This window comes from Bombus vancouverensis, chromosome 9 (genome assembly GCF_051014615.1).
Source record: "Bombus vancouverensis nearcticus chromosome 9, iyBomVanc1_principal, whole genome shotgun sequence".
Taxonomy (NCBI): Eukaryota; Metazoa; Arthropoda; class Insecta; order Hymenoptera; family Apidae; genus Bombus; species Bombus vancouverensis.
The window spans coordinates 14,495,463-14,521,772 of record NC_134919.1 but is presented as its reverse complement, the minus strand read 5'-3'; the positions used below and the strand labels follow the sequence as shown (position 1 = coordinate 14,521,772).

Here is a 26,310-nt window from a genome sequence, read left to right as displayed (position 1 = left end):
AGATTTCCAAAAAGCTCGTAGCGTGGAAACAATTTCCCTGTAGAAAGACACGTAGCAACAAGGTCCAAATGTTCCAATATTCCAATAACAAAAATTGAACGATCACTGAATCGTATAAATTTCCTTATTCCTCGCAACGAACATGCAAGTTTGTCTAACGGTACTATCTCAGACGATAAAACAATTTCTCGATCGTGTATCAACGAATCGTACGGTAGAACTCGAAGGCAAAATAATTATCGTGTCATCATCGATAGCGATTACTTCCGTTCTTCCTTTGCTTCTACTCTTGGTTATCGCTTGGTTATCCGAATAAATGAACGTTAACGGCGAGTTCTCACTTTGATCGATGACAAAACACGCGAAATGTCTATGCAGAATGGAGGAAGTGAGTCAGTGGCAAGCTGCGGATGGGCAGAAATATGCACAGTCGAGGAGATTCGAGGCAAAATCGCGGCCTGGTGTCACGGTCACCACCAGGAGAAAATTAACACCGCTGCACGTGTTCGTGACTCCGTTTCGCTTCCTTCGCCATCCTCACGTGCACTTTTCGTAAACTACTGTTCGCCTGCTTTAGCCGGTCAAGGGGAACTGCTCGGTTCCTTTATTTTTTTTTTTTTTTTTTTTATTATGAAAGTAGTTTACAATCAATTCTCATTGAGAATTATTCTGGCGTGGTATTCTAACGTAAATAACAAATAATTATCGTATGTTTGGTTCTAGCTGAATCTAATGTTCAAATCTAGAGGCTAATGTCTTTTTAGCCTGCGGATCTGATTCGTCGTGTCAAGTAAAATTGGCTAATTAATGGGTTTTGTTAATTCTTGTGTTATATCTGTTACTGAACTTGGATATTTCAGCTCGGTTCCTGCGGAGCAAAAATTCTTCTTTTACCGTGTACCGTGCAATTCCTTTTCTATCGTCTACCGTATAAGTCGTCAACTTGCTTCTGCATATTTCCATTGTCAAAGGGAACAGTTTCTTTTTTTCTTAAACGATTGGTCCCTTCTGTTCGACGAACGTCCTTTGTTGGTCGTTGAGCTTCTCAGATGCGAATCTTGTTTTTATCAATTATTAGTCCTAAAGATGCGCGCAATAGTTTTAGTCTTTTTCTCAAGCGTTCATATATACAGGGTGGTTGGTAATTGGTGGTACAAGCGGAAAGGGGGTGATCCTACTCGAAAAGAGAAGTCGAAAATATAGAATAAAAATTTTATTCTTTTTTAAATTTTTTCAAAAATCTACGGTGAGATCCGTTATAACGAGACGCGATAAAGTGCACGCGTACCGAGCGGAAATTCAAAGTCGATTTTCTCGAAAACAAAGCCTCGAACGAAAAATTGTTATTCTATATTTTCGGCTTCTTTTTTCGCGTAGAATCACCCCCTTTCCGCTTGTACCAACCACCCTGTATATAATTACTTTCGGTCGACGTAATTTCCCAGGTTTTCCTCCAACCGCTTGGTTGATGCTGTTCTATTTGAAACGCCAACTTTATGATGCATCGGTGACGATAGATCATAGCCAGATCTCACGAAATAATAGCGAGCACGAATTATTAACGTTAACTTGGAGCGGGAAGTTCGTGCGCACGCGGCGTACTCTTCAGATCTCGCACCGACAGATCATCGCTCATTCAGGTCGATGCAGCACGTTTTAGTCGGACAGCGGTTTCGGAATGTCGCTGAGACACAAAAATGTGCGAATGTGGTCCTTTCGCGGCGCGAAACTTGACAGAAATTCGAATACGAAACGGGGCAAATATTTCGAATTGATTAATTTGTTAATTCGCGATGCATATATCACGTACGAATGGAAGAAAATTGTAAAAGAGGGCCTACGACTTTTGCGTTCGTTCGATAGTTTCTTCCAAAGAATGATGTTTCTGCAAGGAAAACATAACGCGTTGGAACTTAAGATTAGTTTTGCCGAAAACAAATACACGCGAGAATTGTCGCAGTTTCTTTCGACCAAACGCTGTCGCTATATTCGAGAAGTTAAGATAAGGAGAAAATGTAATGTACAGACGTATGTCGCTGGAAGCATTGTTAAAGGAGAAAATTTACAGCAAGAAAAAAGATCGTATGAAACGCGGACAGAAGTTATCGTAATACTTCTACGACTCTAACTACGACTCCATTTCAAAATATTCAGCATTTGTGTCAATGCGAGATTTCCAACGGCATGAAATTGAATTTATTACTCTCTGAAGTTCTCATTTATTATTGGCGAAGTTGAAGTCGTAAAATTATTACGATATCGTCTGACTGCTATTGAATTTAAATATTCCCGATCTATTGACATTTTGCATCGTAGTAACGCACGTTCGTTACCGCTCTTCCCATATGTCATTTTTCTTTTTTTTTTTTTTTTTATTTTTCTTTGCTATAATTCTAACAATGCTTCCACTGACACACGTTTATCTGACCTTTTTCTGTTTTTCTTATCTCGACCTACAGTATCTGTCTAATTAGTTGATAACTTTTGTCAATGTAATAGCATAGGTAACGACAGTATTGTAAACGTAGGCGTGAGAGGATTCACGTGTCATTAGTCGATTTGTTTATTCGTAGATGCGATAATAATTGCAGACGAATATCGTTATGCCGTTTCTACTATTATCCACAATTATTCCGTGACTAGTCAAGATGAACAATGTGTTCCGTGTTCCATGTGGCGAACCGGATAAGTTACGAAAAATCGAGGCTCGTTACGCAAACGTACGCAATGATCGCGTTGCGCAATCTCGGCGGGACGAGAGAAAGAGAATCACCGCGAAACGACAACGCATCAATTACCCCGAGCAAAACGACGATCATCGTGGTTGCGATCATTCACGGTTTAATCGGCGTTATTTCATGTCTATTTTCACGATTGTAGGTACTTAGGCGAGGTCCGCTGACATCATTGCGAATTGAACGTTCACCATTCGCGGCTTTCTTTCCATCGATCGCCGATATCGAGTACGATCGCGCATTTAGAAGATGCTTTCGTTACTCCGATCATTTTTCCAAGCCAGAGTGAAAATTCCACGCGAAATATATCGACATTTGCGAGAGCGAAACAGATTATAGCGCAATTTTTCCACGAAATTTCTAACAGTGTATCCTGATTTTACAAACTTTTTAGCCAGAGTTATGGAACAATTTATAACGAAAATTACTTATTCATAGACTACCTACAGAGTCTCTAAAACGCGAGTCAAATAGGCAATAATATTTCAAACCAGTCTAGTCACAATAATATCGCTTTTGATCTTTGATTTTTCTTTGATTTATACACTTTACCAGCATTCGTATGCTATTGCTATGCATCTTGTAGTTTCTACGTAGTTTCAAATTCGTCTCCAACTTTGCCAAGGTAATGATAATCGGGTCTCATTGAAGTATTAATGACTTTTCGCAATGTTTCGTATACACACATAATTTATTCGTAAAAAGTTCTTGTAAGTGTTCGAATGTTTTTACCTACTTCTGTATAAACAGTAAACATATTTATCTTCCTATTTGAAGAATCTAATAGGACATTCATAGACTAGCTACAGAGTCTCCAAGACACGAAAGTCAATAATATTCTACTCACAACAATATCGCTTTTGATCTTTGATTTTTCTTTGATTTATACACTTTACCAGCATTCGTATGCTGTTGCTATGCATCTTGTAGTTTCTACGTAGTTTCAAATTCGTCTCCAACTTTGCCAAGGTAATGATAATCGGGTCTCATTGAAGTATTAATGACATTTCGCAATGTTTCGTATAACACACATAATTTATTCGTAAAAAGCTCCTACAAGTGTTCGAATATTTTCACTTGCATCTGTATAAACAGCAAGCATATTTATTCTTCCTATTTGAAGAATCAAATACAATGTGTAATATCGTCCAGTATATGAATGTAACAAAGCGTAATAGCAACTTGTCTAACACCGAACCAATTCACTGCGATGTTAACCCGCTTACGTAACCCAGATGAGATGGAAACTACAAGTTGCATTCATGTGTATCGCTCGGTAAACACGATTCTCGTAATTGGCAACAAACGCCTATCACAGCTGAGAAAAACAAGATTCTAAAACGTGATTTAGCGACTCAATAAGATAAATCACAGACGAATAGTTTATGGTATCGTGCACGTAAAAAATTCTGCGTTTCAATGATCCGTTTTCAATTAGCACGGTTTATCGCACGAATTTACGTCAGAAATTTGTCGAATTGATTCAGCCTTGGAATTGTCTTCCAATCTTAAGGAAAGAATCCTTCGTGGGAATTCTATCGTTCCAATTATAGTCGATAAATTTAATTAACTTAACCGAGCGAAGGTCGAGGAACGAAAACGACGTGCAAATGTAAAAAGTCGAGAATTTAAAAGCCCGAATATACAATTAGCAATTAAAAAGTTGGGAGATTTGAGTATTTGGGAAATTTTGATATTTGAAAATTTCAAGATCTATGAGTCCGTGATTTAATATATTTAGGAATTTCCAATGAAAGTTTAAAAATCTAAAAGTCTGAAAACTGGAGAATTGAAAATTTTAGAGAAATTTAATATTAGTAGAAATACGATATTTGAGACTGTAGAAAATTTATTTCTCAAACACCGACGATTTAATTTTTCATAGCTGTTGTTATTGTTTCTCTATTCTTTTTATATTTCACTAATTTTATATATTCCATAATATGTCCCATATAATTCCATAATAGATCTAATCGAATTTAAATTGAACAATTAGAATTCTCTTAAATCCTAAAATAAATGTAGCTAAGAAAGAAAACAGACAGCTACCAAATAGCAAAATAAATTTACTTCCTCGAGTGAAAACGTTTATTAGAACGGAAGATAGTTTGGCAAGGGGGTTGATAGAATAAGGAAGATAATGGTAATTAATGTAATTACGTTGCAACTATAGCGTAAGTATGTTCTAAATGCATATCGTAGGCAAGGAGAATGTTCTTCTTTTTTTTTTTATTTGGAAGAATTTTACAATCAATTCTCATTTTTTTTTTTTATTAAAATTTACAATCAATTCTCGTATTGAGAATTTTCAGTAATTTTTCTGGCGTGGCGCAGTGACATGGCTAATTATTTATAGATAAGTATAATTTGTAAGTAAGTATTATAAATAAGTAAATATTACTTAATTTAAATAACTAAATCAATTCTCATTGAGAATTATAAGTAAATTATTCTGGCGTGCTACTATAACGCGAATAACGTGAATTCTAGCTGAATCTAATGCTTAAATCTAGAGGCTAATGTCTTTTTAGCCTGCGAATCTTATCCATCGTGTCAATTAATCGAGTAACTAGTGGGTTTTGGTGATTGCCAATTCTTATGTTACATCTGTTACTAAATTTGAATGTTTCTTCTTTAATTGTGGCTATCTCAAGGTCACTATGTATTGTTTCGTTGGTAACATACCAAGGTACATCTATTAAGGATCTCAGAGTTTTTGATTGCAATCGTTAAAGAATTTCTATGTTGGAATCACTCGCTGTTCCCTATAGTTAGATCCCATAGATCCAAACAGATTTTAATATGGCTTCATATTTTTTTTTATTTGGAAGAATTTTACGATCAATTCTCATTGAGAATTATAAGTAAATTATTCTGGCGTGCTACTATAACGTGAATAACGTGAATTGTAGCTGAATCTAATGTTTAAATCTAGAGAGTACTGTCTTTTTAGCCCGCGGATCTTATCCATCGTGTCAATTAATCGAGTAACTAGTGAGTTTTGGTGATCGTCAATTCTTATGTTATATCTGTTACTGTATTTGGATATTTCTTCTTTAACTGGGCTATCTCAAGGTCACTATGTATTGTTTCGTTGGTAACATACCAAGGTACATCTATTAAGGATCTCAGAGTTTTTGATTGGAATCGTTGAAGAATTTCTATGTTGGAATTACTCGCTGTTCCCTATAGTTAGATCCCATAGATCCAAACAGATTTTAATATGGCTTCATATTTTTTTTTATTTGGAAGAATTTTACGATCAATTCTCATTGAGAATTATAAGTAAATTATTCTGGCGTGCTACTATAACGGGAATAACGTGAATTGTAGCTGAATCTAATGTTTAAATCTAGAGAGTACTGTCTTTTTAGCCCGCGGATCTTATCCATCGTGTCAATTAATCGAGTAACTAGTGAGTTTTGGTGATCGTCAATTCTTATGTTATATCTGTTACTAAATACCAAGGTACATCTATTAAGGATCTCAGAGTTTTTGATTGGAATCGTTGAAGAATTTCTATGTTGGAATTACTCGCTGCTCCCCATAGTTGGATCCCATAGGTCCATACAGGTTTTAATATAATTTTATATAGCATTATTTTACTCTGCACGATTAAGTTTGAACGTCTGCCAATGAGCCAGTAGAATTTTGTTAGTTTTAATTTAAGTTGCTCGGATTTATCTACGATGTGACCAAGGAGAATGTAAATCGCAAGTCGTTCTAAGCTACAAGACGTGGATGGTACAAATAAATAACAATATCAAAAGAAAAGATATGACAGCGATGAAACGGTGTCAAACGTCGATCGACGCGTACACGCGACATCGATCACCTCCTCGATCTTGATCCTGGAGATGTCGATCTTTATCTTGAAACGATCGTCGATGAGTCAATCGACTGGAATGCTTAAGATCGACTGGCAAGTGAACGCTTTGGTCGACCGTCGTGCGATTTGCATCGGATCCGCCCAGATCCCGCCACGAACTTCGAAGATTTTGTATCGCTTACGATCGGTATCCGCGTGATCTAACGACGAATGACTACTCGTGCAAGGTGCACCGACTGGCTTACACAAACGCGTGAAAAATAGAGGAATACTAGCGAAACCTTGTAACTGAAATTAAAATAGGAATCTTGTGGTATAATTCCTTGAAAATACGGTGACGAATGATGGATGAGGAGAATTTACGAATGACGGAATTGGAGTAAAGGTCTGAAAATGTGGCGAGGTTGATGCAGTGAGATTAATCCTTCGCAATATCACGTGACTCAGAAGTCGCGCAAACTATGTTTTTTTTTTATTATTATTTCATTTGTACTTTACAATTTGTCAAGCTGCACATTTGGTAAATTTTCCTAACTTAATTGCTAAATAACACGTGGATGACTACCCCCAGTGGGATACCATCTTCCAGTTTGACTATTTTATTTCTTTAATGAGGTCAGTGAGGTGTTTTCTCTTTAGTCTTCTTTCTATGAAATACGTAAACTACGTGTATGTCTATATTCGAAGAATTTGTACTTTAAAATTTGTCAAGCTGGACATTTGGTAAATTTTCCTAATTTAATTGCTAAATAACACGTGGATGGCTACCCCTAGTGGGATACCATCTTCCAGTTTGACTATCTTATTTCTTTAATGAGGTCAGTGAGGTGTTTTCTCTTTAGTCTTCTTTCTATGAAAGACGTAAACTACGTGTATGTCTACATTTGAAGAATTTTTACTTTACAATTTGTCAATTGTACATTTGGTAAATTTTCCTAACTTAATTGCTAAATAACACGTGGATGGCTACCCCCAGTGAGATACCATCTTCCAGTTTGTCTATTTTATTTCTTTAATGAGGTCAGTGAGGTGTTTTCTCTTTAGTCTTCTTTCTATGAAAGACGTAAACTACGTGTATACCTATATTTCAAGAATTTTTACTTTACAATTTGTCAATTGTACATTTGGTAAATTTTCCTAACTTAATTGCTAAATAACGCGTGGATGGCTACCCCCAGTGGGATACCATCTTCCAGTTTGACTATTTTATTTCTTTAATGAGGTCAGTGAGGTGTTTTCTCTTTAGTCTTCTTTCTATGAAAGACGTAAACTACGTGTATACCTACATTTGAAGAATTTTTACTTTCCAATTTGTCAATTGTACATTTGGTAAATGTTTCTAACTTAATTGCTAAATAACACGTGGATGGCTACCCCCAGTGGGATACCATCTTCCAGTTTGACTATCTTATTTCTTTAATGAGGTCAGTGAGGTGTTTTCTCTTTAGTCTTCTTTCTATGAAAGACGTAAACTACGTGTATACCTATATTTCAAGAATTTTATTTGCTTCGTTGATCTGGTATATTTCGTCTTTGCGTTACTATAATCCAGTCTAACAGTCTCATTTTTCATCCGATTATACATTCTCGTAATATTAAAAAATATCTCAAGCTCGAGCAAGTATGAGAAAATTATCGTTGGTAGACGATTTCCTACTCATACATACACGTGATTTCCTCTGTCAATTTTACTTCGACATTTCGTTAAAGTGTCAAATAGCGTGTTTTATTTGTTCAAGAACGAGAGCAAGATTGAGATATAAATATTGGAAGATCACAGCGGAGTTGATATTTATCGTAAAATATTCCTCACAAAGGATATTTTAAACAATCTAATCGCGTACTTTACACGAAGGAAAAGTTACGTGTATTGGTTAGATGAGGCGCGCTATGTATAAAGTGATCTGTAGCTCTTCTTGGAATTATTTTCCGCAACGTTAGTCATAAAATTGATATTAATGTCAAATACGAAGTATACAGAATAACGTGAAATTAGGAACACAAGTTGCAAACAAAATTATAGTCGTTTGGAATCAGCCCAGCTGAGAAAGGATTAATGGCTGTGACAAGTGGCGGTACGAATCCACGATTAGAAATCTCGTCAGCTTCAATTTCTGAGCGGTACCTGCACGCACCTCATGCAAATTACCTGACACAATTGCATTCTCTTTCGCGTACCGATCATTTGCGAACATTCTTTCTTACTGAATCATAGGTATCCTTTCTTCTTCCCTTATTCCAAAAAGAAAAACGCGAGATAACGATCGCTGTTGGATCTAGAAGACATAGATCGTGTAACTGACTCATAAAATACGATATTAATCGTGCGAAGATAGAAGATACCAGAGACTATTTTTCCCATATTTAATTCATTCAATTAATTTCAATTAATTTCCGAGAAGCGAAGAAAAACGGAAAAGCAAGTTGCAGTAATTTATTATAGGATCTAATTATCGGTTGATAGATTAAATTAATAGATCTAGGCACAGACAGTATAAATATGTATTCGTTAATTAGCATAGGCGATATGTCGTGATATAGTTAATAGAAAATCGCCTGTTTTATATTCAACCAACAATAGGAAGCGGACGTGTAACAGGATAATTGAGACGTAAAAAATAGCGTGAAATAGTAGTGGCGAAAACAAACCGAAGAAGCAAAATATTTTGTAATTCCTAAGGAAACCGAGAGACGCGTTATCCATCTAGAAAACCAGCTCCCCCTACCAATTCCAATCTGAAAAATAACTCCTCTCAAATTTAATTTATCGTTCTCGTCTTCGCAAGTTGAGAAACAAGGAAAATCATTCTTCGCAGTATCGAAAAATAGTTCATTCTCCGTGAAAAATTTCTAAGTTTGTAGCTTCGTCAAAAAAAAAAAAAGGAAAAAAAATAAAAGATACCTTTTAACGTCCCGAGCTCTTAAGAGCTCTCGTTTTGGCGATAAGGCGTGACTTTTAAAAGAGAAAGAGACTGGCCTAGAATGGTTAAAAGTCGGGAAAAGTCATTAAACCGCATAATTCAGCAAAAAGTACAAGCGAGCAGCTCGCTACGACGGAAAGAAACTGTATACGGTAAAAAGGGAAGAACAAAGTTTCAACAGATAAACAACGACGTATCTCGCCGCTAATTGTGGGTTAAGTAGAAAACAAACGACGACAAAGTATTGCGCAATATCGAATGCATAATGCGCGTACTGAAACGTGCAAAGACCGTGAAAACGAATCGCCGATGCAACCGTGGCTACCAGCTATATTAATTATACATACGTTTATAGGCGAGCAACTCGGAAGAGCAGAAGCGTGGTAGTGCAACGACTAAACGCGTCATCGTCGTCGATCCTCCTCCGGTTCTCCATCCGGCTGGCGCCTTCGGCCGAGTCCGCATGTAAATTAATAAACGACCGATCTCGACCACCGAGAGACGAGAAGAGAAGGAGAGAGAGAGAGAGAGAGAGAGAGAGAGAATCGTCGTTGATCGCTGCTGTCCTTGGCACGTTTTCTTTTAAGGACCGGCCACGTTCAAGCTGAAAAGTACCGTTCTTCCACGAAATCGCGATCGTGTTTCGTTGCGCGATTCGTTCTTAATTCGCTCTCGTTGCCGGATGTTTTCTAAATCGAGATTTTTTATTTGTCGTTTCTCGAGAGGATCTTGCTCGTTTCTATCCTCGTAATTATTCAACCAGCTTCTTTTTTTGTTTTTTTTTTTTTTGTTTTTGTTTTTCTTGCTACTTGCCGGTTGTTTGCCTCGTATATTCGTAAGGTTGTTTTTATCGCGTTAGGATTCTTTATTTTTACGTTTAACGGTTTATGTAAGGAGAAAGGTTTGGTTTTAACGTTTTAACGGCTTACGTAAGGAGAAAGAGCGAGTTTTCAGCGTTTTAGAAACGTGGAATTTATCCTGCAAAGGCAATCAAATTTTCAGTATTTTCGAAATAGAGATCGAGAGGATCGAAAAACGTGGAGACAACGAACCGGAGAATCGAATGATTCGTTTTGGAAATGTTATTTCTAGCTAAGATTTGTTGGTCTTAATCCGTGTTACATATCGTGTATCATATTTTCTAATAATAATATTATATGTAAATAATAATTGGAAATGAAGTGCAATAACGTTGACTATCGACGATACCAATCGACAGGGTTGATATTTCAAAACGAAACGTTTGAGGTTATCCGATAGTTTGCGCGCGAATGTTTTCAGGCTCGATACTAAGTCCGAGACTGAACTTTGTTCCAGCCAAGATCTTTTCTTGCCTCCGCGGTTTACTATTTCATAAACAGGACGTTCTCTTAAAATGTTATCGTTGTAATGCAAATTCCTCTTCCTTCTATTAACATTTTTGGAAAGAAAAGAACTGCCGTCCGAGAATAAATGTTTGCTGGCGTTTTAAAGAGGAAAACGTCCGGTGGAAGTCAAGGTGAAACGCTGAAACGCAGAAGAAAAAATATGCAAATGAAGAAATTGTCGAGGAAGATGAGCCGACTAGCTGCAAGCAGAAAAATTGCTTTTTATTCTATTTTATTGCCATCAGTTCTCATTTACGTACATTTACACGTTTAAAACAAACAAAATCTTCAGATTCTTCGTAACTAACCAAACAGCATCGCCGTAACAATTTACAATGCGACGACGGAGTTTCATGGTTGAATTATTTCGTACCTACGTTCTCTCCACCCAGGGAAACACCACTTCTACCAAAATACATACCTCGAACAATCGATTCCATAAAAAATAACGTGCTCTTTATTCCATGCCATAAAACGACACAAGAATTGGAAAAGGGAAGCCATGCCAAGCCATCGAACACGACAGGGACATTTCGCAGAACGATATAACAATAGCACGAGACGATAATTCTTGCAATTCGCTAGAAAATTCCAACGTCGACAAAATTTGCTCGTAGGAGAAGCAATTGGGCGCGATTATCGACTTGATATGAGAACCACTGTTCGGCTGACAGGATGTGGGAGGCGAATGTCAAGGCTAAACACTCGTGGAAACCCTTGCCCCTCGATTCCCTTAGTCCACCTCTCATCCGATTCTGTTTGTACTCCGATTTTCGCCTTCTTTTTAACTGTCCTCCACCTCCGTCTCTTTCTCTCTTTTCGCTACATCCACAGAGCTACAGAAAATAATTTACGAAAGAGCAGACCGTTGTTACGCTCCTGCGGGCTGCGCGCGACAGGCCTGTTCGTTTCGTGAAAGAATTCATAAGACTCATGCGTGCCATGACATTCTCTCTCTCTCTCTCTCTCTCTCTCTCTCTCGGTTAACCCTGCCTCCAATTCTACCTTATTTCCTCGAGATTTATCGTTATCGCGTGCGAACATCGCGATCGTAGATCGTACGACTGAGCGCCAATTACGAGGTGCCAGGCTTACGCCTATGTACTCTTTGTTGAAACGTTGCTCGTTGTGCTTCCAGGGAACTAGGCAACGTTCAGGATGTTTGAACGTTGAAGAGCGCGTTTTCGAGGTTGTTCGATTGTTTGCAGGATTTATCGCGACAGTTTACGCACTTATTCTTCGGGTTAAGCGTTAAATTAGGTGCCCGCTGAGAAGCAACTACGAGTTTCGTTGATGTTGCACGTTGCTTGAACAAGCGTGAGAAGAGCGTCGCAACCTTGAAACTCAATTATATCGAGTGCTTAATCTCGACGGAAGAAAGAAACGTATTCAACGAGTTCCTTGTTAAAATTACCAAAAAATCGTGATAAAGGAATACGTCCGAGTAAACGGAGTTTTTCGCGCGTACGAATGGTACGAAACAGGAAAGACGATAAACTGTTGACTCGATAGAAAGTCTCGTTCCTCCAATTTTTCTCCCTGTTTCCTCTCGTCTCCGTTGCCAGTGACAAAGGATACCGCGCTGTTACCTGCTTTTACTCGGTAAACGGTAAAGATAAGAGAAAAGTAAGGGACACGCAGCAACCATTGTTTCGTAGATTCTATTGCTCTCGTCAACGTTACGCGTCTACGTGATTTGCTTAGAAGCTCGCAAACATCGAGAAACTTATTCGAGTTGTGCTACTTTTACGATCATTTTTCACCAGTACTAATTCCACAAATACTAATTTCAAGGCTCGTCGGATCGTTACGAAACTGAAAGTTATGCCGTAAGATATTATAAAATACGCGCGTATGGGAAATATTATAAAACTGCGTCGTAAAATCGGTGCGCTCTAGAACAAAGTTCTAGGAAAAAGTTGGACCAACAGGACGGTATTAAAAATTGCCCAAGGGGAATACCAAGGTTAATAACCCATCCAATCAAACTTTCGCGGCGATATAAAAGAACCGGGAAGAATTCCAAAGTTTTAAAGAAGAACGCCGCGATTACAAAGTGAAAACGAAAGGCAATAATTACCAGAGCCGCAACGAGGGACCGCGGCAATTATGGTCTCTCGGATAATCGGTCGTCATGGAAACCCTCTTGGATAGTAGGCAACTTTCTCGATGCATTTCTCTCCCCTTATCGTTCGTCGTTGAGACCATTGTTGTCGTCGGTGTTGGAAATTGCTCTAATAAACTTAGCCGCACTTACATGCCCCTAACGGTACTCGTGAAAGAGAAACTGATGCCAGAAGAGAGCAGAAGAATGGTATAGAGGGGAGAAAACGGGAGATTTATCGCGACTAAGAAATCTCACGGTTGCCCGTTGCGTGATTGTCCTCCATTTCTTTCCACGAATCCACCGATAGCCTCGTTAATTGCTCGTCCTTATCCTGATCAATTATTTACCCTAACCGGTCAACGATATTTATCGCGAGCCTAAGAAGAGCAGGCGCCGCCCTTCTGCCAAAGATATATCGAGATTGTGGTTTTTCTCGTTAAGGAAGATGCAAGGCATTAGGCTCGTGTAAACGGAAGATCAACTTCGAAGCAGTTTACAGAAAATCAGGTAGACCCCTATAATCGTTAGGAAATTGTAGGAACCTTTACGAATTGCTATGTCGTCTGAAATGTTACGGCATAAGGAGCGCCCGCATACTTGACATTACGATACTGACTTCATCAATGATTCTTTTATTTTTCATATTTTTCAAGTACAGAGATATCACAGAAGAAGATTGTCTAACGTAATGGAAGTTACTTCGAAGAATCGAATTATTCGGTTGGAGAATTACTTTGTCACGCGCCAGCGAAAAATCTCAATTTATAATTTGAGAGATCAACGAGAACGTTGGTAACAGTTTGATGAATTAATTGCTATTAATTGGATATAATTGGTAATTGTATATCGATTAATGAATGTCCAGGTCACACCACGTGAAAGTTGCCAGCCTCCTTTTACTCGCTCGTTTCAACTCATTTCAAAGAAATTCTTCTTTTTGCGTATGTTGGCAAAGCGAATTCTTACGAATTTTGAACGAGCGATTTTTTAAAAGAAACTAACAAACCTGTTGTTTTACGATGTTCTTTTTAATGGCTTATTTAATAACGAGCAGTAGTAGCAACGGCTTACCCGTTTCAGCCTATTAGCCTAGAAATTGGACTTGGATCCATGGATTGTAATATGTACATTATCTTTACGCCACAGTGAGTAGCATAATTAATACGTGGTTCGGAAGTTTCCTGCAAAATAATTACAAGCCTGAATTGAAACTATGCTGTGGTAGTTTCGACAAACGCATAACGCGAACATCGTTCCACGGATTGTTCCATTTCTCGCCAAACGAAGATCACAAAATCATGGAATCCGTACTGCGCTGACTAATCCTTTCACGTGTCCAGGGTTGATAGGTTTCCGCGTAACTTGGCTCGATGGTATCTGTCAGCACTCGTAATCATCCTGTATGAATAACGCTTACGCAATAAAACCAAGTAACAGGGAAAAGGAAAAAAAAAATATAGAAGCGTAAAATCACGAATACACCGTATACAAAAGTTGATTGAAGTTACGCAACGCTCTGTAAGCTCTTCCTGCTTCGAAGAAAGTGAAACGGATGCCGCCCACGTGGCGCGACGAGGCCATAGGAATCGCCTGCTGTCGAAACGGCACACGGCTAACTGCCACAGGCCGCACAATTTAATAGGACATCGTCCTGTCCTCGGTTGTAAATTCCAGCGAGGGATCCACGTTGGGCACGGCCAGATATTAAATTACGTTTAATAACATTCAGAAGTTGTAAGGCCGCCACGGGAGAATAGGGTGAAAGCGATTATCCTTTGTCAGGGGAGTCTGCCCCCGCACTATGTTAATTGCACTGGCATACGCACGTACATAAGTACGTAGAACGCGTTTGAACTCGTGTTAGTGAGCTTGAGTGCACGTGGATGCACGATCCTTTCGTTAATTAAGAGCATCACTTCGTTGACGTGCCATTTCTGACGAACGTTTTTCAGAGTGCAGCGCGCGATTCGCAATTTGCGCTGTGTTCGATCGACGATGAAATTGTACGATGAAATTGTACGATGAAATCGATCGAAGACCACAGGGCAGAGACGCGATAAGACACATTTTGTTGTTTTTCATTTAGCGGCAATTTCGAAATGCAAAACGTTATCAACGAATCACATATTACCAAAACTATCTGTTTGTTAAACATTATGGCAGTCTTTCGAAAAAATATTGATTTTCTTTTATTACGTCTTGGGTATTACTAGATACGTTAAGAGAAAATTACACGGTAGTTTGACGAAAATGTTTGAGAGTTGCGTGTCCGCTTTTTTGTAGTTAGAAAATCTTTCTTGCGCACGTGTGCGAAAGTAGATTGGAATCGATCAATTTTATACGCTGACCGGGAAATTATTAATATTTGCTATAAACAGACTGCATAGTGTAATAATTAATAATAAATACAATAGTAGGTATGAAAATGATAAATACGTGGAATTAACGTGCTCCATAATTCTACCGTCCGCCTGTATCTTTACTCAACAGCTTCGAAAGATTCGTTTCGTCATTAGTTAGGAAATAAGTATCATTTACCTGTTCACCCATAAATCCTTCTAAACGAGATGCTACAGCTACAGCGTAACGACGTTGTAACGATTAGGTAGACTTGGCGAAAGGCTACGAATTTTGCTATACGATCGTAACTTCCATGTAATCGTTATCCATTTATCGATCGAACAAACTTACCATTTTTATTTATTTCCACGAAAATATTTGGAAATTTCGAAATTTCACGCGTACGAATATCTCGCTTCGCGATATACACGTGGTAGATTTTTATCGATCGAATGTTTGTGATAATAAGCGACTAGTATTTAACATTTAATACTTAATGTTCAACGTTTGATATTTAACATTTAATATCTTCGTTTCACCTACGAAATTTAGCTTATTATTGCCAATTAATTCTGCAAAACTCGGCGATTACAAAACAGTCCTCGATTTCGTGACTTCTGTTAATCGGCTCTCCTTTCCAAATTCTTCCTTTCTCCGAACGCTTAACCCTTTGCACTCTGAATTTTATTTCAATTTCGTTAGCTCCCAACACTTTTAAATGTTTTATTTGAAATTTACTTTAACCAAAAAGTAAGACAATTTAAATAAATAAAGGAAGAAAGAAATTCACTTAAATACCAATTTTATCCTCACTATTGTTGAATTTTCTAATTTTTAAACGTACGATACATCTTGAAACAATTTCCAGGATGCAATCCTGCTTTTCTTTCGCACGTTCTACAAAAAAAGGTGCGACTGAAAGAATGTCGAGTGGGACTCGACAAGGGAGCTCCTGAGATAAAAATCACACTCCACATGGGAGTACAAATGGTTAAATAATCGTCATTCGTATTCATAATTTACCGAATGTCTAGCTGGACAAATTCCAAAGTACAAATTAAATAATAATAATAAAAAAAAATATTCCTATTCGTTCTTTTCCTCGCGTCACTCGATCTTCCTGCGCTGTTACATTTTGTCCGTAAACATAAACAATTTTTTTCTTTTATTTATTAAAATTACAATCAATTCTCGCGTTGAGAATTTTCAGTAATTTTTCTGGCGTGGTGCAGTAACATGGCTGATTATTTATAATAAGTTAATACTTATTATAGATAAGTATAATTTATATGTAAGTATTATAAATAAGTAAATATTACTTAATTTAGATAACTAATTGAATCTAGCGTTTAGGTCTAGCGGATAGTGCCTCTTCAGCCTGCGGATCTGGTCCGTCGTATCAAGTAGTCCAGCGATTAGGGGGTTTCGGTGTTTGTTCGCTCTTTTGCTATATCTGTCGCTATATTTTCCTATTTCCTCTTTGACTGTGGGTATCTTGAGGTCGCGGTGTATTGTTTCATTGGTTACATACCAAGGTGCATCAATCAGGGATCTTAGCGTTTTCGATTGGAAGCGTTGAAGTATTTCAATGTTGCAGTTACTTGCTGTTCCCCATAGTTGGATTCCGTAGGTCCAGACAGGTTTTATTACGGTCTTGTAGAGGCTAATTTTGTTCTGTGTGCTTAGATTGGAACGTCGGCCAGTGAGCCAATAGAATTTCTTGAGTTTGTCCTTCAGTTGCTTTGTTTTGTCTATGATGTGATTTTTCCAAGTTAGCCTCCTGTCCAGGCTCATGCCCAGGTATTTCACTGAATCCTTGCTAGGAATTATTGTGTTGTTAATGGTGACGTAAACATAAAAATGCACGACGTTTAAGAACCGAGAGGCAGGCTCTCGAAGGTTCGTTCACACGAGTGACGACCGAAAACAATGATAAGAACGCGAACGATCTGGGCTAATCGGCGCTAAACGGTTCCCTGGAAGGATCCATTAAGGGGAACGCTCAACGACCGATCGCTTTAGTGGTTAATGCAACGCTTTCTTGCATTCAGCCGGATTAAGGCCACATCTGCGTAACTTTTAACCAGGTGACCAACGTTGATGAGGGTTAAGTACCCTTCAGGAAGGTCCATTAAGCCGGGTTTTCAGTTTCCACGGTAGCTGCGTTGCTCTCTTGCGGTTCGCCGTCACGGCAATCGCAGTTATATACGGTGTCATAAAAACAAAATTTAATCTTGATTTTTTTTCCCATGAACTTGATGGCGTAATTATCGAGCCAGGCAATATTTCAATATTCTCAATATCTTCGTATCACGGCGGACGATATTTTGGAAATTTTTGAGCGAATGAGAAAACACGCGTTTCTTAATATTTAATACCAAATAGAAACGCGATTTTGATAATTCTTGCTCTCTCTCTAATCTTCGTGTTAGCTATCATTCACGTCGTAGAAATATCTACGGAGGAAGAAATTCGAAATTAGGTGGTCCGAAAAGTTTCTTTCGTTTTATAGGGAAAACAATGGACGCACGATATTTTCCGTTTTATATTATTTTATCGAATTACGTATGATCCATTTCGTTCTATCAAAATAAAGATCACAAAGTTCGACGGATTAGGTTTCATGTTTGTATAAAGATGTATCGTTGTAAAAGACGGGTTTGTAAAAGAAAGACACTTTTCGGACAACCTAATATCAATGATTATACGCAAATTTACATAGCACCCTTTGTTCTTCGTGCTCTCGATCGTTTGTTGTCGACTGCGTATATACATACCGCCTCTCCAATCGATGTTTTCCTACCAAATGCTATTCTTAAAAAAAATGTTTATTTGGAAGTAGTTTACAATCAATTCTCATGGAAAATTGTAGGTAAATTATTCTGGCGTGGTACTATAACGTGAATAACAAGTGATTATCGTATGTTTAATTCTAGTTGAATGTAAATTCTAAATTTTTTTTTTTTTATTAATATTTACAATCAATTCTCGCATTGAGAATTTTCAGTAATTTTTTCTGGCGTGGCGCAGTGACATGGCTAATTATTTTGTAATAAGTTAATACTTATTATAAATAAGTATAATAATTCTAAAAATGAAGACAAAACCGTTTCGTTATTCTTATTACAATACCACTATATACTCTTTATTATTCTGTTTCGTTTTTTATTGCTCGTGATCGATAATTATTTTGAAGACTCTTGTATACACACGAATATTCAAATACGCCTACCATATTGACCGTTCAAAAGAGAGTGCCACGGCTGAAATGGTAAGAGCTTTGAGAGCGAGTAGGTTAAAGTGTTAATGCCGTATGATTGCCGGCGAGGCTCCGGCCCGACGGGGAATAAGTAGCTTTCCTGCGTTAAACCGGCCGTGTAATCTACCGGGTGGTTAAAAAACGAACCATTACACTCGATTTTTTTCAACTCGATATTTATTATTAATTTCGATATTCGTTAAACGTTTCGTCGAGCTTGTAGTTCACGGAATTTGTCGAAACAAAGCGCTATTAACACTGGAACTAACGATAGTTAATACGAAGCTATTTCTACCAAAACCAGTGAAAATGACTGGTCTTTAGAAAATACGTAATAATAGAATATTTTTATATTTATTCTTACAAAAGGAATTCCATGTTACGTAGTACAGTTTTGGTATTATCAGGGCCGGCGTAAGGCAAGTTCGACGCGTTTTGAGAGGCCCCGCGGTCTACGAAAATTACCCGATTAAAAAACACCGATTTTGATTAACTTTTTACAGAATGATAATACCATTAACAGATGCAAGACATTTTTTTTAGTAGCGATGATTCGGTTTAAAGGAGCGAGAAAAATCATGAAAGTTCGTCATATCCTGGAAACTACTTTAGATAAAAAAAAAAAAAAATCCAGCCGTTTTCAGAGAAATGTACTTTTTAGAGAGATTAAACTACATTAATAGTTTTTTGCAAAAATCATACATGATTACAGATTTTCTACTTTCATTGAATTTTTTATCCCCTTCAAAGCGAATTATGCATGCGAAAAAATATTACTTGGATTTGTTTAAAAAACTGCTTATAAAAATATATAATATGTAACAGCATATGTAAATAAATAATTTCTCGTTGTAAAATTTCAGTGTAGGATTTCAATGTGTATTTAGGAGCCGCAAAATTTTTGAACCCGGCTCCGCAAATGGTCACGCCGGCCCTGGGTATTATTAATCCATCTGGGACCACGATCCCTAAACGACACATTTAGCAAATTGTAGAACCAGTCGTTTTGACCGTTCTACGCTACGCCAGAAAAATTACTGAAAATTCTCAACGCGAGAATTGATTGTAATTTTAATAAATAATAAAAAAAAAGAAATATACAGGGTGGTTGGTAACTGGTGGTATAAGCCGAAAGGGGGTAATTCTACGCGAAAAAAGAAGTCGAAAATATAGAATACAAATTTTTTTTTAATTTTTCCATCGAGACAACGATCTACAGTGAAATCCGTTACAACGAGACACGATAAAGTGCAGGCGTACCGAGCGAAAATTCAAAGTCGATTTTCTCGAAAACAAAGCCTCGAACGAAAAATTGTTATTCTATATTTTCGACTTCTTTTTTCGCGTAGAATCACCCCCTTTCCGCTTGTACCACCAGTTACCAACCACCCTGTATAAAAAACAAAATAAAATGCATTATATTATTCTTCTAGTTATCGTTGCAAAAGTCATTATATCATTGCGGAAAAAAATATAACACGAAGTAGGAATTTGAAAATAAAATTGTAAAACCAGTCGATTTGACCAGTTAGTTCTAATGTTCAAGACACGATCGAAATCCGAAGAGTCACAAGTACGTCATCTTAATGTTTGTATATTCCGAAATATCTATACGTGCCATGAACACATAAATATCTACATAAACACAGTCTAGCGATGTAATTTAGCTCTGAGAAAAACGAAGAAACACGAAATATAAGAAATGTTCGAGCGAGGATATTATTGTATTCGTGGGATTGGTCAATTTAAATGGACGAGTTTACTCGTGTTCTCAGTTTTGAAGTTAATTCGCGCTAATCGCTTCTAAAGAAAGTGCGAAATATTTTTACAGGCGTACACGCCAAGACTTCGTGATCTCGAGTTAAATTGCGAGACGCGATTTTCACTGACACGCGGTTGTGTGAGTGATACGTGCGTTGCGCGCTCGAAGGTCCTGGCTTTCCAACGAGAGGACACGTCCATCCTGTCGCGGAACGACGACAGCGATTCGCATATTTCATCTTTCCAATGTCCTTCGAGTACACCGTGTAACGTCAATTTTTCTCCCACGAATCTAACCGATCTATCTAATCTGGAAATAAGAAAGAATTGTAAAGAACAGTTTTATCACTTGCATCGATGAAAACAGGCGAAGGTGTAATTTCTTAGAACTAAAAACACACCTGGCCATTCCTTTTCTTCCTCAAATCAGACAAACACTAGATTCAGCTAGAATCAAACATGCGATGATCGTTTATTATTCACGTTACAGTACCACGCCAGAATAATTTATTTGATAATTCTTAATGACAATCGATCGTAAAATACTTCGAGATAAAAAAAAATCAGACAAGGATTTTCATCTCGATCCGTATCCAATCGCTGTAACGCGTCGCCCGCTGTCTTACTCGAACCATTCACAGTCTAATCTCGATTTTTTCACACTTCTCGAAATTCTAATGTCAAAACACTCGATCGATGTTTATGTAATTCCACTAATTTCCTCTACTTTTTGTCTCATCGAGTTAACCCAGTTAGCAAACGAGCGGCTCATTTTTCCCCTGAATTCCTGTTTTCCAGGTGCATAAGTTGCAAACGCTACGTCAACAGCATTATTTAGATAATTGAATTGACGCAGTGTATACGTCAGTAGCAACGAAACGGACAATAATTAATAGTAGCCTGACAAAGATCGAGACGGATCACTGTAAACGATATTTAGAAGAAAAGAAACAACATCGTTATCAAACTGTATTGGCCATGTAACTGACAAATTAGAATGTTGCGTCCAGAAACTTACGTCATCCGGAACTACTGCGAGTTGAGCATCATCGTACATTGTATGGTTATTTTAGCTGCTTCAACCGTATGATACTACACGCCAATAGCGCGCGTACTTCCACTCGTCTTTCTTCTGTAGCTCGCTTACTTAAACTCCAGCCATCTCTCATCTTGTTCGTCTCGTTCTTCTTATCTTATTAGTAAATAATTCTTGCCACTTAACTTTCTGTTTAAATAATTAATTGCTCTTCGTCAATTACGTATCAACCGGAACTAGTCTTACCTATTAAATTGCTGATAATTATCCTAATTATCTTAATTACTCACTTTCTCGCGCATCGTTCCTATATCTTCTATTACCAATGACTTTTACAATAAACAAACAAATCCATTAGAATATTGTTCGTCGTAGCGCCTCTTGTAAATGGCAACTTGTAAGCTACTAACCAGAGAAGTGCAGAGAACTAGTCGAATAGAAAGAAGGAAACATCGATAAGCAAAGCTGTGGAGGAGCAGAGTTTAACACGATGTCGCGCGCGTTTCACGGTCAACGTGCGTGCGGCCCCTGCCAGTCTAGGCGTCGGGACGCCCGGCGCCACGTCTGTACGCCCCTGCACCCTCGGCACCCGCGGAGCCTCGTAAATTCAGGAGCGGATCGCGTTGCTGCCTCCCCCGTTTCTCTCGCCTTATCGGTGTTCAGGGATCGTCAGCGATATAATTTCCCAGTTCTTTCGTCTTTATTTTACTTTTTCGTCAACGCCGCTTCGATCGCACTCTGCTGATAGTCGGGTAACCTCTCGCCGGATTATTCTCGCAGCTTTCTCGGGTCTTTGAACTTCGCTCTCGGCGTATTCTCATCTTCTCAATTAAAACGTTCTATCTAGCGTCTATCATCCTGGTTTTTCAAGATTGCGCGTAGAAATATTTCAAGTTCCCCGTGCTTTGATTCTTTCAAGTACAACCGTACGGTACAATGGTATGGAAATAACCGACTGTTTCTTTTTAATCGAACGAACAAAAACGAAGATGGTAAATTGCTTCGGTTTCGAAAAGATTCTTTCAATTTAAAAGGGAATAATAGACGCGCAACGTTAGTTTATTAAATTATGCGCGAACATAATAATAGAAATAGAACGAAATGGATGATAGCTAATTCAATAGAATTGTTGTTCAAAAAAATAAAAAAACGGAAATTGTTGTTCATCTATTATCAGCTTATGGAACGAAGGAAACTTTTCGGACAACCTAATAATTTTAACTACGGCCTATCCGTAGGATACGAAGAATAGTCCCTTCGATCCAAACGTCGTATCTACAGTTTCGAAACCGAAGCAATTTACCATCTTCGCTTCTGTTCGTTCGATTAAAAAAAAACAGTCGGTTATTTCGTACCGCTAATATTATTATTATTAAATTATTTATCTTTCAAAACAAACGCAGCCTAATACGAAGCTTAATCACGTACTCGTTATCGATTCAATTTTACTCGATCAAACGTAGAATTTCCCTGTTTCTCGATCGAACGACGATTCAATTGGAAATCCTCGCTCCTCCACTTTCAGCCACCAAAACACCTCCCCAGATTCCCCTAAAGAGGAAAGCAATAACTTTGTCCAAGTACACAAAGATACCTAAAGTTCCCGAGGAATCGTCACTGTCTCCGCAAAAATTCTCGTTGAAGAGGCGACTCGTTTGAAAACAAAAGGGGCGAGCAACCAAGGGGGTTCACCGCGATGAGTTGGGGTCGCTCGATTTCCGTACTCTCTCCGCCTTTGTCGCGCAGTGATTGAAAGATCGATAAAGTTTCGAGGGTTCCGCCGCGTTCTCCTTGCGACTTCGAACCCAGGATTACGAATCCTTAAGCCGGCTATTCAGTCGGCGGTTCGAAATTTCCGTCTTCCTCGTTCGCAAAAGTTCCTTCTCCCGTTATCTCCCAGATTCGGTTATTTTACGATACCACGTTGTATCTTTGAATTTTTCTCAAAGCAATTTTTCAATCGCGCCATACGAGTATCGTGCAGTGGTATCGCGTTAAATCGCGATAGCCGATAGCACCGAATCGAAACGAATCGCGATAGTAGCGAATTGAATCAAATGTACCGAATGGTAATATCACCGAATCGACGAATTTGGAACACCGCGCACATGGCAAAACTGTGTTTCGAGATATTCAACATTGACGTTTTCTTTCGTTTATCGAATCGCGATATTTATGAAAATTGCATTTTTTACGTAGGATAAAATAACACGGAGAAAGACGATTACTTTGCTTGCGACGAGAAACGACAAGGTTTTAGAAGAATGATTTTGCACGCCCTGTTTCCAAATTTGCGTTTCCTCGTTACGTTACAACGATTGTGTCACGTCGGAGACGCAAGAAATCACGAAACTGACAGATCACCGGAACGTTTCACAAATAAGGCGAAGAATTGAACTTTAGATATATTTGACAGTAAAATTTATTTATAACAGAGTGATGGTTCAGTGTGTTTTAACAGAGAAGAGTACGTCGTGGAAATTTTTCTGCGGAACATTTTTTCCGTATAGTTCGTGTTTCCCGAGATGTTCGATTACGTTTGGTACAATGACATCGTGCAATTATGTTGTGATGTCATACCATTTCTTTTTTAATTTTCGTAGATAACGATGCGTGAACTACATATTGCGATTCAGGACGATTCAGTGCAATTGGGTGCAATTTGGCGCGACTCGGTGCGATTTGGTGCGATTAGTTGCAATTGAGCGCAATTAGGTGCAATCCGGTGCAACTTAGCAATATTGCAATTCGATACAATTCATTGCAACTTGATGATATCGCGATTCGATGCAATTGAGCAGCTCGTCGGATCACGGGCGTTTCACGAGATATTCCCCGTCTTTCTAAATCTAAATTAAATCTAAAGACTTTACTATACGTTGGTGTAAATTATCCACGTTGTAGTGCAATAATTCACTTAGGTTCGCGAGAAGATTAAACGTTTCTCGAGAAACGCTTTCTATTTGGTATTTCCTAAACAGCGAAAGAAGAAATTTGTAAAGAAATTTGAACTCTTACGAAATATTTTTTTTTTATTTACAAGTACTTTACAATCAATTCTCGCATTGTAAATTTTGAGTAAGTTTCTCTGGCGCAGTGACATGGCTAATTATTTATAATACGAAATGTCGACGGAGAATTTTTGTCGATTTTCGTCCTGATACGTTTCAATAAACATCGATTATTTTTAAATCTTGGACAATACCAATAACTTCGATGCGTAACGCTTCAGAAATTAATGGCGTAAAATCACGAAAAATTATTGAACGTTACATTCTGATACAGAGAAACTGAATTTATAGATATTCCTTCCATTATCGATACAATTTGGCATCGAACGAAGCTGCATTTTTCGTCATATCTGTTTTCTATTCAGTAGATATTTCAAAAATCTCTTATATCTGTTTTTATCGAACTATATCTGCTTAAACGCGTGTTTAATTTTGTGTCTTTTTTCTGAAACATGACATTGCGTATACGCAATTCTTGCAATCACGCGTCGTAATTGACACAGAGCCATAGATTTTCTTTTTTCTTTTTATTTGGTAGACTCTTTACAATCGATTCTCATTGAGAATTATAAGTAAATTATTCTGAGTACTATAACGTGTATAATAAGTGTTTATCGTGTGTTTGGTTCTAGCTGCATCTAATGTTTAAATCTAAAGTCTTTTTAGCCTGCGGATCTGATCCGTCGTATCAAGTAATTGAGTCAATTAGTTGTCTAAATTAAGTAATATTCACTTATTTATAATACTTACTTATAAATTATACTTATCTATTATAAATAATCAGCCATGTCACTGCGCCACGCCAGAAAAATTACTGAAGATTCTCAACGAGAGAATTGATTGTAATTTTAATAAATAAATAAAAAAAAAAGTAATTGAGTAATTAGTGAGTTTTGGTGGCGGTTAATTCTTACGTTATATCTGTTACGCAGCCAAAAAATTCTACCAAATGTCCAAATCGGACAAATTGTGAATGTAAACAACTAAATAAAAAAAAAATATCTGTTACTGTATTTGGATATTTCTTCTTTAACTGTGGCTATCTCAAGGTCTTGATGTATTGTTTCGTTGGTAACATACCAAGATGCATCTATTAAGGATCTTAGAGTTTTTGATTGAAATCGTTGGAGAATTTCTATGTTGGAATTACTCGCTGCTCCCCATAGTTGGATCCCGTAGGTCCAAACAGGGGCCATAAATTAGAGATAGAAAAACCAAAGTGGTTTATCGAACATACCGCAGGCCATCGAAACAACAACGTAGAGAGTGTTCCAGTGTCAGAAAACAGTAACAGCATGGCCATCTCTGACCTGGGCCTCAGCGACACCACCTCCATAGGAGCCAAACCCATAGTATCGGATTATTCGAAAAGTTTATCTTTTTTTTGTTATTATTATTATTTAATTTGTTCGTTACAATTTGTCCAGCTGAACATCTGGTAAATGTTTCTAACTTAATTGCTAAATAACACGTGGATGGCTACCCCCAGCGGGATACCATCTCCGACTTTGACTATTCTATTTCTTTAGCGAGGTCAATGGAGTGTTTTCTTTTTAGTCTTCTTTCTATGAGAGTTTTGCTCGCTTCAGCAGCCAGCTGACTTGGATGTGTTGCCGTTCTTCCCTTGTATTTTTCCGCGTACCTGCCAATTTTTTCTTTGACCGTTAGTTTCTTTTTTTTTTTATTTATTAATATTTACAAACAATTCTGGCATTGAGAAGACCGTTAGTATTTTCAAGTTTTTGCGTATGTCCTCGTTTCTGACATACCATGGGGCGTTCACTATTGTTTGAATTTCCGATCGCCTCGCAACTTCCTGCGAGGGACGCGTTAAAACTTTCGAACGAATGCTATCAACTTACTATTTCACACTCGCCACACTAAAGAAATAAATCAATCAAATTCGAAGATGGTATCCCATCCATGGGATGGGGGTAGCCATCC

The 26,310-nt window shown here is 37.8% G+C and overlaps 2 long non-coding RNA genes across 2 annotated transcripts in view; both read right to left on the bottom strand.

Moving 5' to 3' along the window:
• LOC117158862 (uncharacterized) overlaps positions 1–10,645 on the bottom strand; it is a 41,613-nt gene extending 30,968 nt beyond the window's left edge. Inside the window, exon 1 of the long non-coding RNA XR_013059193.1 lies at positions 9,833–10,645. This is a non-coding gene — a long non-coding RNA (uncharacterized LOC117158862). The remainder of the gene's footprint in view (positions 1–9,832) is intronic.
• A 7,611-nt stretch (positions 10,646–18,256) lies between these two features.
• Positions 18,257–22,273, bottom strand: LOC143303175 (uncharacterized). Its single transcript, XR_013059234.1, has 4 exons — positions 21,646–22,273; positions 21,338–21,544; positions 20,721–20,766; positions 18,257–20,629 (listed from the first exon to the last, which is right to left on the bottom strand). It is a non-coding gene; the product is annotated as an uncharacterized LOC143303175 (long non-coding RNA).
• Positions 22,274–26,310: the final 4,037 nt, after the last annotated feature.